Source organism: Sus scrofa, chromosome 1, assembly GCF_000003025.6.
Source record: "Sus scrofa isolate TJ Tabasco breed Duroc chromosome 1, Sscrofa11.1, whole genome shotgun sequence".
NCBI lineage: Eukaryota > Metazoa > Chordata > Mammalia > Artiodactyla > Suidae > Sus > Sus scrofa.
In genome coordinates, this window is record NC_010443.5 from 109,679,394 (window position 1) to 109,693,488 (window position 14,095).

General features: G+C 42.2%; 1 protein-coding gene across 8 annotated transcripts in view; it reads right to left on the reverse strand.

The window, feature by feature from the left end:
- Positions 1-1,270, reverse strand: part of TLN2 (talin 2) — a 472,001-nt gene extending 470,731 nt beyond the window's left edge. For 5 of the 8 annotated variants that reach the window (XM_021094340.1, XM_021094320.1, XM_021094327.1 and 2 more), the window contains exon 1: positions 678-813. The gene's annotated coding sequence lies outside the window, so the exon portion shown is untranslated. Of the gene's footprint in view, positions 1-677; positions 814-1,140 lie in introns of those variants that run through there. The other 3 variants (XM_021094283.1, XM_021094334.1, XM_021094290.1) reach the window with 3 other exon arrangements.

Consider the following 14,095-nt stretch of genomic DNA (forward strand, 5'->3'; position numbering starts at 1 on the left):
GCGGCACTCAATCCCAATCCTCCCCTCGCTCCTGGTCCCTCAGCAGCCAGCAGTTTGCTTGCGGCGAGAATGCCAAGTAAAGGGGAGTCGTGGAATCAGCAGGTCTGAGAGTCCGGGACTGGGAAAAGAGCTCCGCACCAGCCGGCAGTCTTGCTTGGAGCCTGGCTGGAGACTTGTTTGCAAAGTGGCGCTAGAGTCGGGGCGACCAGTGCTGGAATGAAGCCGCTCCGCCCGCGCCAACTCTCCCGGCGCGGGGGCCCGGCCGGGGCCGAGGGGACACTGCGTGCAGGCGGGGCCGCTTTTCAAAGCCCAGTTACCGGAAACCTAGCGGGAGCCCCGGAGGGGACCGGCTGCTCACAGCTAGGTATCTGCTCGCCGGCTACGAGGCTGTTTGCAAACCGCGGCGCCCAGGTCCAGTGCAGTGAAACATAATGTGCAATAGACAGGTGCATTAATTTTATTTTATTTTTATTTTCCTGCAAAAAGCCCTCCTAAAACATCAAACCTGAGAGCTTTAAGGGGTTTTTTCTGCATTGCTATCACTCACGAGATGCAAAAGGAAGGGGTAAACCACCCACATTTTCCTTCTGTAGATGGGAGGGAAAAGACACGAGAAATTCATGCAACATGCATGCAGGTGGAGGAAGAGGAAAACCCGAGTGAGCCGTGCGCCTTACCGGGGAATGCATTTACTGTCTCATTGCAGAGCGCCTGCCCGGGAGTGCAGCCGGCGTCCCCCCGCGCGCCCGGCGACCGCTCTGCTCCCGCAGCCGCCTCAGCCGCTGCCGCCGCCGCTGGCTCCAGGCGCGGAACAAGAGCCGAGGGCGAGCGCGAGCGCACGGCCCGGGAGCGCCGGGAGGGCAGGAAGCGCGTCATCACTCGGGGACGGCGCGGCCCCGCGCGGCTCCGGTCCGGTCGCGGCGCAGCGCGGCACCGGAGTTGGGCCGGCTCGGGCGCCCTGGGTCCCCTCCTGGGTCTCTAGCCCGCCATCCGGTCTTAAGAGGGTCCGCGAGCCTAAGGGACGCGCCGGCCTAACTGTCGCAAAACTCGGGCTCTGCTTTGTAAGGGGGAGAGGGATGCACCGTCTCGGGGAATGGGGCCCCTGGGTCCGCAGAGCGCTTCCCAGGGCCGCTAGCCTACCTCTGGAGGAAGCGAGGTGCGGTTCCGACGGGAGGATCCTCATGGGCTGTGGCGTCCTATTGCGAAGCTTTCAGCGGGAACCCTAAGCGGAATCGTCCTTCTTCTCACGTGTTACACACGTCGACACCTGGGCAGAGGTCATTTAGTGATTTAGAGACCGGCTTTAGGAATGAGGGGCATAATCTATGAAATTCATAAGAAGAAATTTTCCTCCTGCCTACTGTGCCCTTAAATAAAGTCAATTACATACCTCTTTGATTTACACAGCCATTAGGAAGTGTTGTAGGATGGCCTGAAACAATTTGAAGTTATTAAGGAGACCGGGAGACAAATCACAAAACACTGTGTACCATATGATCCCATTTTTAAAACTATGATGTGTGAAGAGAAGCAGAAAAGACTGGACCCATAAACACTAAGACCATTAACATCTAGATTTTTGTAAGGTTGTAGGTGATTTTTCTTTTTCTGCTTAGTTCTAGTTTCTGATTTTTCTGTAAGGGACACGTTGCTTTTGTAATTCAAGAAAAAATTGTAATACAATGAGAGGTCGTATTTTTTTTTCAATCCTAGTATAAGATGACCAGGATGAACCCCTTTCCCCCCAAAATAGGTAGCACATCTCTTCGGTTACTCACAAATTAAACTGCTACAACTTTTTAGTGTTTCTCAGAGCATGAAATTGTTGTTTCTATGAATTGGAGATAATGTAAATTGAAACTATCTTGAAGTAGTCCACTGGGACATTGGATAAGGCTGGACACTCTATACAAACAATAGCATGTTCTCCTCCAGGTAAATGGACTTGATTTTATCACAACCATAGAGATCTTTACACCATTAGTGGACAGTAAGTGTAACTTATTGCAGGGAATAAACTTTATAAATCAAAAAGCACAGTCACAGAACCAATTAACTGGCAATCTGAGAAAGTTTTAAAGTTGGAGGGCACAGGCTGCTTTTTCTTTTTTCTTTTTTTTTTTTTTTCCTTTTGTCTTTTTAGGGCTGCACCCTCAGCATATTGAAGTTTCTGGGCTGGGAGTCAAATCAGAGCTGTAGCTGCAGACCTACACCACAGCCATAGCAACACCAGATCCGAGCCTCTTTGTGACCTACACCACAGCTCACAGCAATGCCAGATCCTTAACCCACTGAGCAAGGCCAGGGATTGAACCCACATCCTCATGGTTACTAGTCAGATTCACTACCACTGAGCCACAGCGGGAACTCCCACAGGCTGCTTCTAATTGCACAGGAAAAGGGGTTCTGTTCATCACATCTTTTAAACATTCACCAGTCTAACAGTAACTGGTGGTGGCAGGAAGCCACCTCAGGGCATGATTAAAAAATAACTGTTTACTGCTTTTTTTTTTTTTTTTTTTTTTTTTTTTTTTTTGCTTTTTAGGGCTGTACCCATGGCATGTGGAGATTCACAGGCTAGGGGTCTAATCGGAGCCGCAGCGGCTGGCCTATGCTACAGCCACAGCCACAGCAACGCAGGACTGAGCCGCATCTTCGACCTACACCACAGCTCACAGGAACACCAGATCCTTAACCCACTGAGCAACACCAGGGATCAAACCCACAACCTCATGGTTCCTAGTCAGATTCGTTTCCACTATGCCACAAAGGGAACTCCGTTTACTGCTTTCTATAAGAAATTGGTGGAGTTCCCATCGTGGTTCAGTGGTTAATGAACCCGACTAGCATCCATGAGGATGTAGGTTTGATCCCTGGCCCTCGCTCAGTGGGTTAAGGATCTGGCATTGCCGTGAGCTATAGTGTAGGTTGCAGACGCGACTCGGATCCCATGTTGCTGTGGCTGTGGTGTAGGTCGGCAGCTACAGCACCAATTAGACCCCTAGCCTGGGAACTTCCACGTGCCACAGGTGCAGCCCTAAAAAAAGACCAAAAAAAAAAAATTGGTAATAAGCTCATTAATGCCACCCATATTGTTCCTTGGTTTACTGAAAAGGAGCAACCATATTTTTATAGCTTAAATGACAGCTTTATGTAAGAAGGTCTTCAAGATGAAGAGAAGAACTGAACTGATTGCAACTAGAGTAACTTTCCCTTCCACTTTGTCCTCAGTTCACAGGGCCCAATGATTTTCCATCAAGCATCTCAAAATCAGTTTTTTACCCCAAGGATTGTAAGATTTTCAATCACTAATTCACCCTTCTCAAAGTATACCATACTGTTCTGCTGCCTGCCAATGAGAGGACATTTAATGTTAGAAAGCAAGCTCCATGAAAGCAAGGATCGTATCTGCACCTCTGTGCCTAAAATAGGACTGGCACATAGTAGATGTACAATAAATACTTAGCATATTTGTTCACTGTCTACTTGGCTAGTTCCCAAGATATTTGAAAACTCATCTCTTGTTAGACTCTCAAGTATCTAGCTGGGTCCTGGGTTACTAACATCTTGTAGAGTTATAGGCATGGTTTAGTGTAATAATTTTACTCTTTTCAAAATAACAGCTAAATGTGAGACATTCAGAGCAATGAGGTGCAGATGTCTGAATATCTGCCCATTATGTATCCAATTAGCACTATTTTGTGGTGCTCTAAGCTGAATCGAATGCTTTTCCCCAATGAGAACATCAGTCCTAGAATTCTTTGCTTCTAACTAACTGACTTAGGACAGTTCATCTATTTTTATAGTGTCTCAGTTTCTCCAACCACTCTTAAGGCCTCAAAGCCATTTACTATTTCTATTTTTAAATTTTATTAATTTATTTTTATTTTATTTAATTTATTTATTTGTTTATTTTTTGCTTTTTTAGGGCCGCACCCACGGCATATGGAGGTTCCCAGGCTAGGGGTCTAATTGGAGCTGGAGCCGCCAGCCTATACCATAGCCACAGCAACACCAGATCTGAGCAGCGTCTGTGACCTATACCACAGCTCACGGCAATGAGCTTAACCCACTGAGGGAGGCCAGGAATTTAACCCACAACCTCATGGTTCCTAGTCAGATGCATTTCCACTGTGCCGCTACAGGAACTCCTACTATTTCTTTAGAAAGAAAAAAATCTGTAACCATTCTGTTGCCTAGCAGAATATTTTTCAACAGCTTGCTCGGTAGAAGTAAAATAGATTTTACCAGTTATAGTAACTGCTCTGAAGTTGAGACTCCTCCTCTAGACCTAAGACGCAGTTATTTCTAAATTACGAGTCAGCTATTAGTAGTCTCTCTCTTTACTAGTCACAGTGATCATAATTCATTATAGATCAGCAAAAAAAATCTGACCTAGCAAGTTCACCTTCTTGGGCTTTGTCTCCACCCAGCAGAGTAAAACATGGTGGCAGTTGATCTTAGAGCATCTATGGCCTGCTATAAAACTCATTCTATTATGCAATTTACCAAGGCTTTATATCGTCCCAATTCCTGACAAGCAGATCATTAGGAATTGAAAAAATACACCTTCTGTGTGAAAGAAAAGTGCAGCATTGGAGGAAGTAAATCAAAGACATAGCTTGCAAGTCACTTATAAATATATCTGGAACTAAAACCTATTTTTTTCCATGAGCTACATCTATGAGGACCAAACCAGGCTTGCTTGGTGCTAAGGAACCAGATGCTAAGAAGTAGTTCTACTCTACCCCTTTGTCTGTCAGCCTTAACCTGCTGACTTCCTGTTGACATATGTATACACCAGAGCAAACCCAATTATGTCCATATTGAAGAGCAAAAAGAAATTCGAGCAAATATTTGGTTCCGCTTCTGTTTATAAGATCATCTTTTGCTATCTTCTGGGGCCTCCTTGGTACAATACACCAACCACTCATGATATTTTTCCCCCTTTCAAAATTGTTAAATGCATTCAGGAGCAAGGTAAACATGGGAACCACAATTTCTGAAAATTGCCCCTTATTCAGAACCAGAGATGAAAACGAGATACTCCAGCTTCTATTCTGGTTTGACATTTTAAGTTTATAGAAATCTCTTCATCTCTTTTCTAATTATAAGTTCTAGGAGAGAACATTACTGAGTACTTATAGAGAGAATATGATCTGAGTTTCAGTACAGCATATAATTGATAAGTTACTTTCATTTTATTTGAAAGGCAGATATTTGACTTTTTGCAAGAATTAATATATTTTAGTTTTGTGGCTATCTCTAAGCATGGGGTCTCACCTTAGTCCTGACTATTCAGGATGGAGTGGTAGAGGTGGAATTAAATGTCTTTTTTTTAAAGAGGAAATTGCTCACATAGGTTCGGGAAACAATTGTTATTGTTGTACCCAACACAGGACATGCTTGAGATTAATTTCCTTTTCCTATGGCACATAAACACACCACTGAAGGTTCTTTAAAAGTCTCCGAAGAACATGCTATCTAGGAGAATTCCAATAATTATTGTGCTAATCGAATTTATCTTTAATCCAAATCACATGGTTTATATCAAAGACTGAGACAGGATATTTCTCTTTTGGTTTCTTGATCATTGAGATTAGAAGATTTGTTTGGGATTATTACACCGTAGTTAAAAATATTTTAAAATTTATTTATTGTGGATCATCAAAACTTACAATTAAATATCTAACTTGTAGGTCTCTCTGGGATTTTTTTTTTTTTTTTTTTTTTTTACAGCCACACCTTTGGCACATGAAAGTTCCTGGACCAGGGGTCAAATTGGAACTGCAGCTGCAGACCTATGCCACAGCCATAGCAACACAGGATCTGAGCCATATCTGCAACCTCAGTAACTTACCCACTGAGCAAGGGTATGGATCAAACCTGCATCATCACTGACACTATATTGGGTTCTTAACCCGTGGAGCCACAGTGGGAACTCCCTGGGGTTTTTTTTTTAAGTTTTATATACCTAAACATATTTTCATGAAATGTTCTCTATATCAAAATGTTGTAGAAAGACCTAAAACTAAAGACAACAACAACAAAACAAACAAAAACTACTTAAATCCGTGAACTTGGAGTTCTGTAGTGGTGCAGCAGAAACGAATCTGACTAGGAACCATGAGTTTGCAGGTTGATCCATGGCCTTGCTCAGTGAGTTAAGGATCCGGTGTTGCCGCGAGCTGTGGTATAGGTTGCAGACACAGCTCAGGTCCTGTGTTGCTGTGGCTGTGGCTGTGGCTGTGGTGTAGGCTGGTGGCTACAGCTCTGATTAAACCCCTAGGCTGGGAACCTCCATATGCCACAGGTGTGGCCCTAAAAAGACAAAAGACAACATAATAATAAATAAGTAAAATAAATCATGATCTTATTTTCCCTTCTATAACTAAAATATGTTGAATAAGAATGGCTTCTTCAGCTCTAGAGATGTATTTATTTATAGGTGCCACAAATTCTTTAAAACATTTTGTTCCAATATCAAACCAACTTTTTTTTTTTTTAGCCACAGCCATGGCATGTGGAAGTTCCTGGGCCAGGGATTGAACCCATGCCATAGCAGAGACCCAAACCACTGCAGTCCTTGGCCCATTGCACCACAAGAGAACTCCCAACATTAATTTTAAAATAATGTATTTATTGTCAAATAGGAAATATTCTAAATCACCTTAAATGGAATAGATTTTTTCTAAACAAATATCATGTCTAGGATCATATCTAAGTCATTTATTTTTTTATTACATAATTGAAAGTAATGAACTGAAATATAGTAAATGTAGGTAGAAATTACTTAGATATTTTTAATGTAACTTCAGAGATGTCAGTGATGGCTTTGGGTCTACATCAAAGACAAAATAAATATATCCAGCACAATTGTTACTTGCCTATTTCTTTAAGTCCATTTAACAAATATTTACTGGGTTAGCACCAGTACCCATTATGAGAAAAACACTCTCCCTTCCAGCTGTGCACAATCCAACTGAATAAAATACAGCCCCCTTGCCTTTCAGAAGAGTTGGAAAGATTAGAGGGGACACCAGATATTCAAATTGATTCTGCTGATCAGAATCCTTTAAAGTTCTCCTTTAATCGGTCACTTCCCTCAGACTTACAAACTCTTAAGGTTTAGAATGCGCTAAAAAAAATTTTTAAAGACTCCCCTGCCGCAACAAGACCAGTCTTAGACACAGGACCGTGGTCCTTATTGTCTTATGTTCTGTTCCCTAGAGCACCTCAAAGCAGATGTCTTAGGATATCAACCGGGCATCATTTCGTGCTCATTCACACCTCTGAGGTCAGCTGCAATGCAGGAGTTCTGATGAACTGGTCCATACATTATTTGTCTCACCACTTTGAATATACTTTTACTTCCTACCAGATCTATCTCCTAGAGCTTCGTCAGGTTAAGAAGCTTTAATTGTTCTCACCTGACCTCAAAATGCGATTCCACTGAGATTTATCAGACTTTTGGCATTACCTTAGTCTATCTTTATCTTGATAAACTCAGAATTTTCAGCATTAGAACTCCCTTTGCAAAGACTGAGAAGTTGGCATGATACAGAGCTATGTAAAGGGTAAGTAAGTTGGAAGGGAGATGGAAAGAAGGAAAAAAAGGGAAAAAAATTCAGATGATTTGTAATGCATCAGGTCTTGACATTATTCTTTAAATATTTCCCCCAATGAAATCTGAATAATATTAAAACAAAACAAAACCTCCAGCACCAACTCAATCAGCCTAACCTTTTCTACCCAAAGGTAAAATAGAAATAAAGAGATAACATTTCGTCTTCCCTAACATCAAAAAAATTATGTGCAAAAACATCATTTTGGTCTCCTATGACATTAAAGACATTTAATCTTTTTAAAAAATGTATTACTGTGTAGCTCAGAACCACAAAGCTACTCTAGAAATATAGGGCTCTTTACAGTAATCAGTGGGAAGAAATGGTATTTTAATATCACTTTCCTCTCTAATTCCACCCCATGCCATTCTAACTTTTATTGGTGATGCCTATTGCTGTAGTACTTAAGTACAGAGTACCCAATACATAAACTTTATGCATTCATCAGGCTTCAATTGTACTCATGCTTCTCTTTGTTCATTATCCATACACAGTTCATGGTACAGAAAAATAGATTTCGTAATCAAAAAGACAGTCAAAATTAAATACCGGTTATTCCAAGGTTCCGTCTTTTATGCCTAAAATAAAAAATAAGACATTAATGAATTGACGTTAAACCCTATCATTTTTTTCCCTTTTTTTTTCTGCTGTAGATGATGACAGGTGTCTGACTCATCTTTTTTTTCCTCCTAAGACCCAGAGCCTATAGCATCAGGCACTGAATATATGTGTATTAAATAAAATTTTCTACTGTTATTTAGATAAATTAACTCTTTCAGCTGAATGTGACCCACAAATGCCGTTTACAACAAATAGATGATCAGAGCATTGGGAGGAATAAAAACAAACTCATGAGGGCCTAGTCTGTAAAAAAGAATTTCTCACTTCACTTCTGTTGTTGCATCCTGTCGTTAAAAAAATCATTTGAATACTCTTCTTTGCATCCCTAGCTCCCAGTCACCTAGTTCCTTTCTTCAGAGGCAATCATTTTTACCAGTTTCTTGGGAATTCTTCCAGGGTATACAAGCATAAACATATGTTCACTTTTTTCTCCAAATGGTAGCATGCTATTCTGCTACTTGCTTTCTTTGTTATTATTTGTAGATAGAGGGTTTTTAAAAATACACTTTAAAAATCTTAAAACATGTAAGGAAATTAAAGAGCATTCCACGATGAACCCCATGCACTTCAGCACCTAATTTTAACCATCTCAAGATATTACCACGTGATTTTTCTATCCTTTATTTGTATATATATATATTATAAAGCAAATCTCAGATACCATGTCATTTCTTCCTGACTCCCTAAACACATTCTACTCTCTAAATCACATGGACATTTTCTCATATAAGTACCATGCCATCACCTCGTCTTAGTTCATCTTGGTACCATCTAGTATCATCTAGTGCCCAATCTATGCTCAGATTTCCATAACTGTCTTTAAAATGACAAAGAGTAGGAATTCCTGTCGTGGCACAGCCAAAACAAATCCGACTAGGAACCATGAGGATTGCGGGTTTGATCCCTGGCCTCACTCAGTGGGTCAAGGATCCAGTGTTGCCATGAGCTATGGTGTAGGTCGAAGACGCGGTTTAGATCTGGCATTGCTGTGACTCTAGTGTAGGCCATCGGCTACAGCTCCAATTGGACCCTTAGCCTGGGAACCTCCATATGTCTCAGGTGCGGCATTTAATTAATTAATTTAATTTATTAATTATTAATTATTCATTTAATTAATTAAAATGACAAAGAGTATATGTGTTTTCTGTATCTCTTAAGCCCCTTTTCATCTTGACTCCTAGAGTAGCCTATCCTTATTTTTCTGACAACGCTGACTTAAAGACAACTGCTTATTATCCTGTAGAATGTTCCACTCTGGATCTACCTGTTACTTCTTTGTGGTGTTGTTAAATTTGGTCCTCTATCACCCTATTTCTTATAAACTGGAAGTTGTTTCTATCAGCTTAGTTAGGTTCCGGCTTAAATATGGGAGCAAGCTTGCTTCATAGTTGGTACTACATGTCTCATACTACATTGCACAGAGAGGCACAAGTTGCCCACATTTCAGTGACACTGAGTTTGACCAGCAGGTTCCAGAGGTGCCATCCTGACCCCAAAGTTATAAATTCCCACAAGCCTTTTATCAAGGGATTTCACCATTAATGAGGGCTGCCTGAATTGATGTTTCACGAAGGGCTGCAAAAAGGGGGAATTCTAATTCTAGCAGTATTGTGTGATGTCAAGCACCTTCTTTCCCTGAAAAGCTTCACAAGATCTTAGAATTCATTGTGAATTGCAAAATTTAGAACAAAGTTCATGGAAATATATGATCAGAAGAATTAGCATGAAGAAGTTTCCAAATCCCTCTAAATTCCATTTAAACGAAAATGGAAAACCTGTAGCTTCAAAATCCTTGTTTGTTTTTTAAGGTTTAAAAAGTCTAGGTCCATTTAGGAGAAGCTGATCTTGTCACTTGAGCAGGGGGTTGTCAGAGTTATGTAACATTACAAATATAATCTACCGGGAACATCTCCCATATGCATGAGAGAGCCCATCATATCTCCAGAAAGAATATTTTCACTCAATCTGCAATTAATTATAGAATCATTCCCTTTATAGAATGTTAGGAGGATGGAAACAATCCTCTCTTGGGAGGAAATCTCCAGGGAGATGAATATTTCCAGAATCGCTGATAAGAACAAGTAGAGACCTCGTATGTGGCTGTGAGGCCCAGAGAGAGGGAGCTTTCCAAGTATTGGGCATTTTTCTAAAAGGAGGGATATTTTTCATCTAAACCTAAACTCGCTGGGCATCTCATTCAAATGCCTAGGTTCTGCTCCAGGAGATTCAGATTTACTAAGATTCTTTCTTTAAAGGTATCCAGGTAATAATGATGCAGTTGGTCCAGAGACCACATTTGGGAGAAAAACTTACAGTTAAGTGCTAAGGGTTCTGAGTCTCACACCTAAGCCCACTGATCATTGCCTAGGAGACCTGATTTTTTGTAACAATATTTGTCTCTGAAGTGTGTCCCTAAGAATTATACACCAGGAGTTCCCATCGTGGCTTAGCAGTAAGGAAACTGACTTGTAACCATGAGGTTGTGGGTTCCTTCCCTGGCCTCACTCAGTGTGTTAAGGATCCGGTGTTGCCGTGTGCTGTGGTGCAGGTTGCAGATGGGCCTCGGATCCCATGTTGCTGTGGCTGTGGTGTAGGCCGGCAGGTGTAGCTCCAATGTGACCCATAGCCTGGGAACTTCCATAGTCTGCAGGTGTGGCCCTAAAAAGGAAAAAAAAAAAAAAAAAAAAAAGAAGAAGAATTACAGTGCATTACACTATGCTGTGAGGATACATACATTTCTTGATATTCTTCTGCAAGTCAAAGAGCACTCTCTTAGCAATGTGCCTCAGTGCACTGTACAGCAGCTGGTCCATGCCAAACAGAATTCTGCTTGTCACTGAGTTGAATGTGCCCTGCAATGACTGCTCTGTACTGCATGATGTCCCCCTTTTTGCCATTCTTTTTGTGCTGAAGGATTTGTGAGAGGCACATGAAAATCTCCCAGTAACTTTTTGAATGAATAAACAAATGATGGGCTGGACTCAAGCCAAATGATGTGTTATGTCAAACAAAATAAATAGATAGCTGTAGCACAAGCATCTCTAGCGCCACCCCACCACCAACATCCCCACTGTGATTTTCAGCACAGCACTATGCTTGAATCATATTCACCTCTCTGTCTTGTCCACCAAATAAAACTTCCTGATGGCTTGGTTCCTGAAGGATCACATCTTGCCCATTTTCAAGCCCTTAGTTCTTACAAGCGTATCAGCAAAAAGTAAGTGCTGAGCAAGTATCTGTTGAAGAAATGATGGAAGGGATGAACAGCTAATAATATATCAAAGGATTCAGATCTTCACTATGGACTCAGTTTAGTGTCATCTAAGCTACACTTTCATCACTCCCTACAATTCACCTTACATGATTGTAACTTACATGTACCAGGAAAAATGAGCTGGAAGGTTCTAGAAGAAAAGGAGATCCTTACCAGGCCATGCTATGATTTGGAAGACAGTGAGCACTACTAGAGATCACAGTTATGTGGTTTACCAAGTAACGCTGACAGAGGCTGGACGTCACCAGTGTGGTCTGGGGTTGACTCTGGTTTCCTACCAATATGTTCTTTGGTGTTTTTTGGGAACAGACTCAGAAACCATTTTTTGTTTCCACAAAATGAGCATAGCTGGGGCTGGCCATTTCTTCAGAAGAGATGGTGGCCTCCCACATTGCCACAAACAGACTGGCAAGTGATGAAATGTGAAATTACTTGTAAGCTGAGGGTAATCACTCCAGTTCCATTTCTTGACTGACAGGTGTTTACATTAGGACCAAAGATGTTTGTGTTTGAGTCCAATTCTTCTGCAGGTGAGGACCTATTTCAGGGATTCTGTTTTCTTCCTTACCTGGATCTCATCACAATTGCAAAAGATCAGTCCTATCAAAAGTAATCACTTCTGGAGTTCCCGTCATGGCACAGCAGAAATGAATCCAACTAGGAACCATGAGTTTGTGGGTTCGATCCCTTGGCCTCACTCAGTTGGTTAAGGATCTAGCATTTCTGTGAGCTGTGGTGTAGGTCGCAGACATGGCTCAGATCTGGTGTTGCTGTGGCTCTGGAGTAGGTATGAAGCAACAGCTCCGATTAGACCCCTAGCCTGGGAACCTCTATATGCCATGGGTATGGCTCTAAAAAGAAAAAAAAAAAAAGTAATCACTTCTTTTTTTTCCCTGCTGTACCTGTGGCATGCAGAAGTTCCAGGACCAGGGAACATGCACCACAAATGTAACCAGAGCCACGGCAGTGACAACCCATTGATCCTTAACTCTCTGCACCACCAGGGAACTCCAGAAGTAACCACTTCTAAAGGGGAATGTTTACTGAGGAGGAGAGTGAGGCTTGAAATGGAATCAAGAAACCTAGGTGTCTCCATGTTCGTCCCTCCAATTTGGACGTCAGTATTCTCATTTGTAAATTGAGCTGGTTAAACCAAAGAATCCATAATTCCACTTCTAGCTTTCTGTCATTTCTCCACACATCTATAAAACATAGAGTCAGTGCCATTCACTTGACATTTATAATCTATTACCTTATACTGTGTTAATGCCTGTGTCTTGCTCCCACAATGAGAGTGGAAGCTCTTGCATGGCTGAGATGTATCTTCTATTTTGTGGTGGCGAATCCACAGAGGCACTCCTTCCCCTGCTGCCGGAAGTGCTGGGGGCTGATATTTCTCAGCTAAGTCCCTCTCCCCTCTTCCTTCCATGAGGTGTGTGTGTGTGTGTGTGTGTGTGTGTGTGTGTGTGTGTGTGTGGTGAGGAGAGGAGACAGCCAGTATCCAGTGACTAGATGTTCGATGTGGGGGTACCAGTATTGATGGCCAAGGGGTGGGGGGCAACTCTGAAGAGCTACTCCAGCAGCAGAGCATCCCTGAGGTCTTTTTGTGACCACATTGCACTGCAATCTCGCCTTCCACTTATCTGGCTTTCTTCACTTCCTCACAGGGATGGTTCCTGAGAGCATTTCCCCGTCCACCTCCTGCAGCCAATCTGAGTCTCAGAGTTCGCTTCCTGAGGGTTGTAACTATGTTCCTGGCTACCTTCCTGTCTCCTCCCATGTACTCACCACACCCCCTGTGCCAGGTGGGCTAAAAAGAACTGGAGTCCAACGGGGCCACAGCAGGGTGGGAGAGAAGCCCATGCTGGGAGGAGTCCTGTTCTTTGTCTCCACAAATACTGACAGAGTTTCTCCCAGGGTCCAAGTCTCCACTAGCAAAGCCAAGAACAGAGGAAACACTCTCCATGGGTCAGGCACCAGAGTGATTTGTTCCCGCTCATCTCTTTTCTTCTGCATGTCTGATTCCTGGCAACAGCTAACATGGAATAACTGGGTCCTATATTACTTGACTAAGACCCACGGAATATTTAAAAGTTGGCCAATCTCCTTTTGTTTCCGAAAACAGAGGGGGAAAAAAAATCCTTGGTTTTCAAACTGCTTCCTCTTCCAAATGAAAACCAGGAGGAAACAGCACACAGGGATGGTCTGGCATCCATCAGGATAGATGGTGTCAAGGTGTTCAGCAGAGCTCGCTGTTCCCTTCCATAATAAAGGGGAAAATTGCTTTAGGCAACCCCTTGCCTCCCCACATGTTCTAATACATTTACTTTGTTGTCGCTCTTATGAACACGTTGTGTCATTTTTAATTGGGTTAATTCACAATCTACACACACAGACACAAACACACACATCTTAACCTGTGGAACCAACCAATTGTTACTTTTTCATCTTGTGTTCACATAAACCTTTCCAACGAATACTTGCTTTTAATACACAACATCGTTTCCTTTCTGTTGTACCCTTTCCTTGGATAGCCAGGAGTATCTGTGCCTGACTTTTTTTCCCCCTAAGTTTT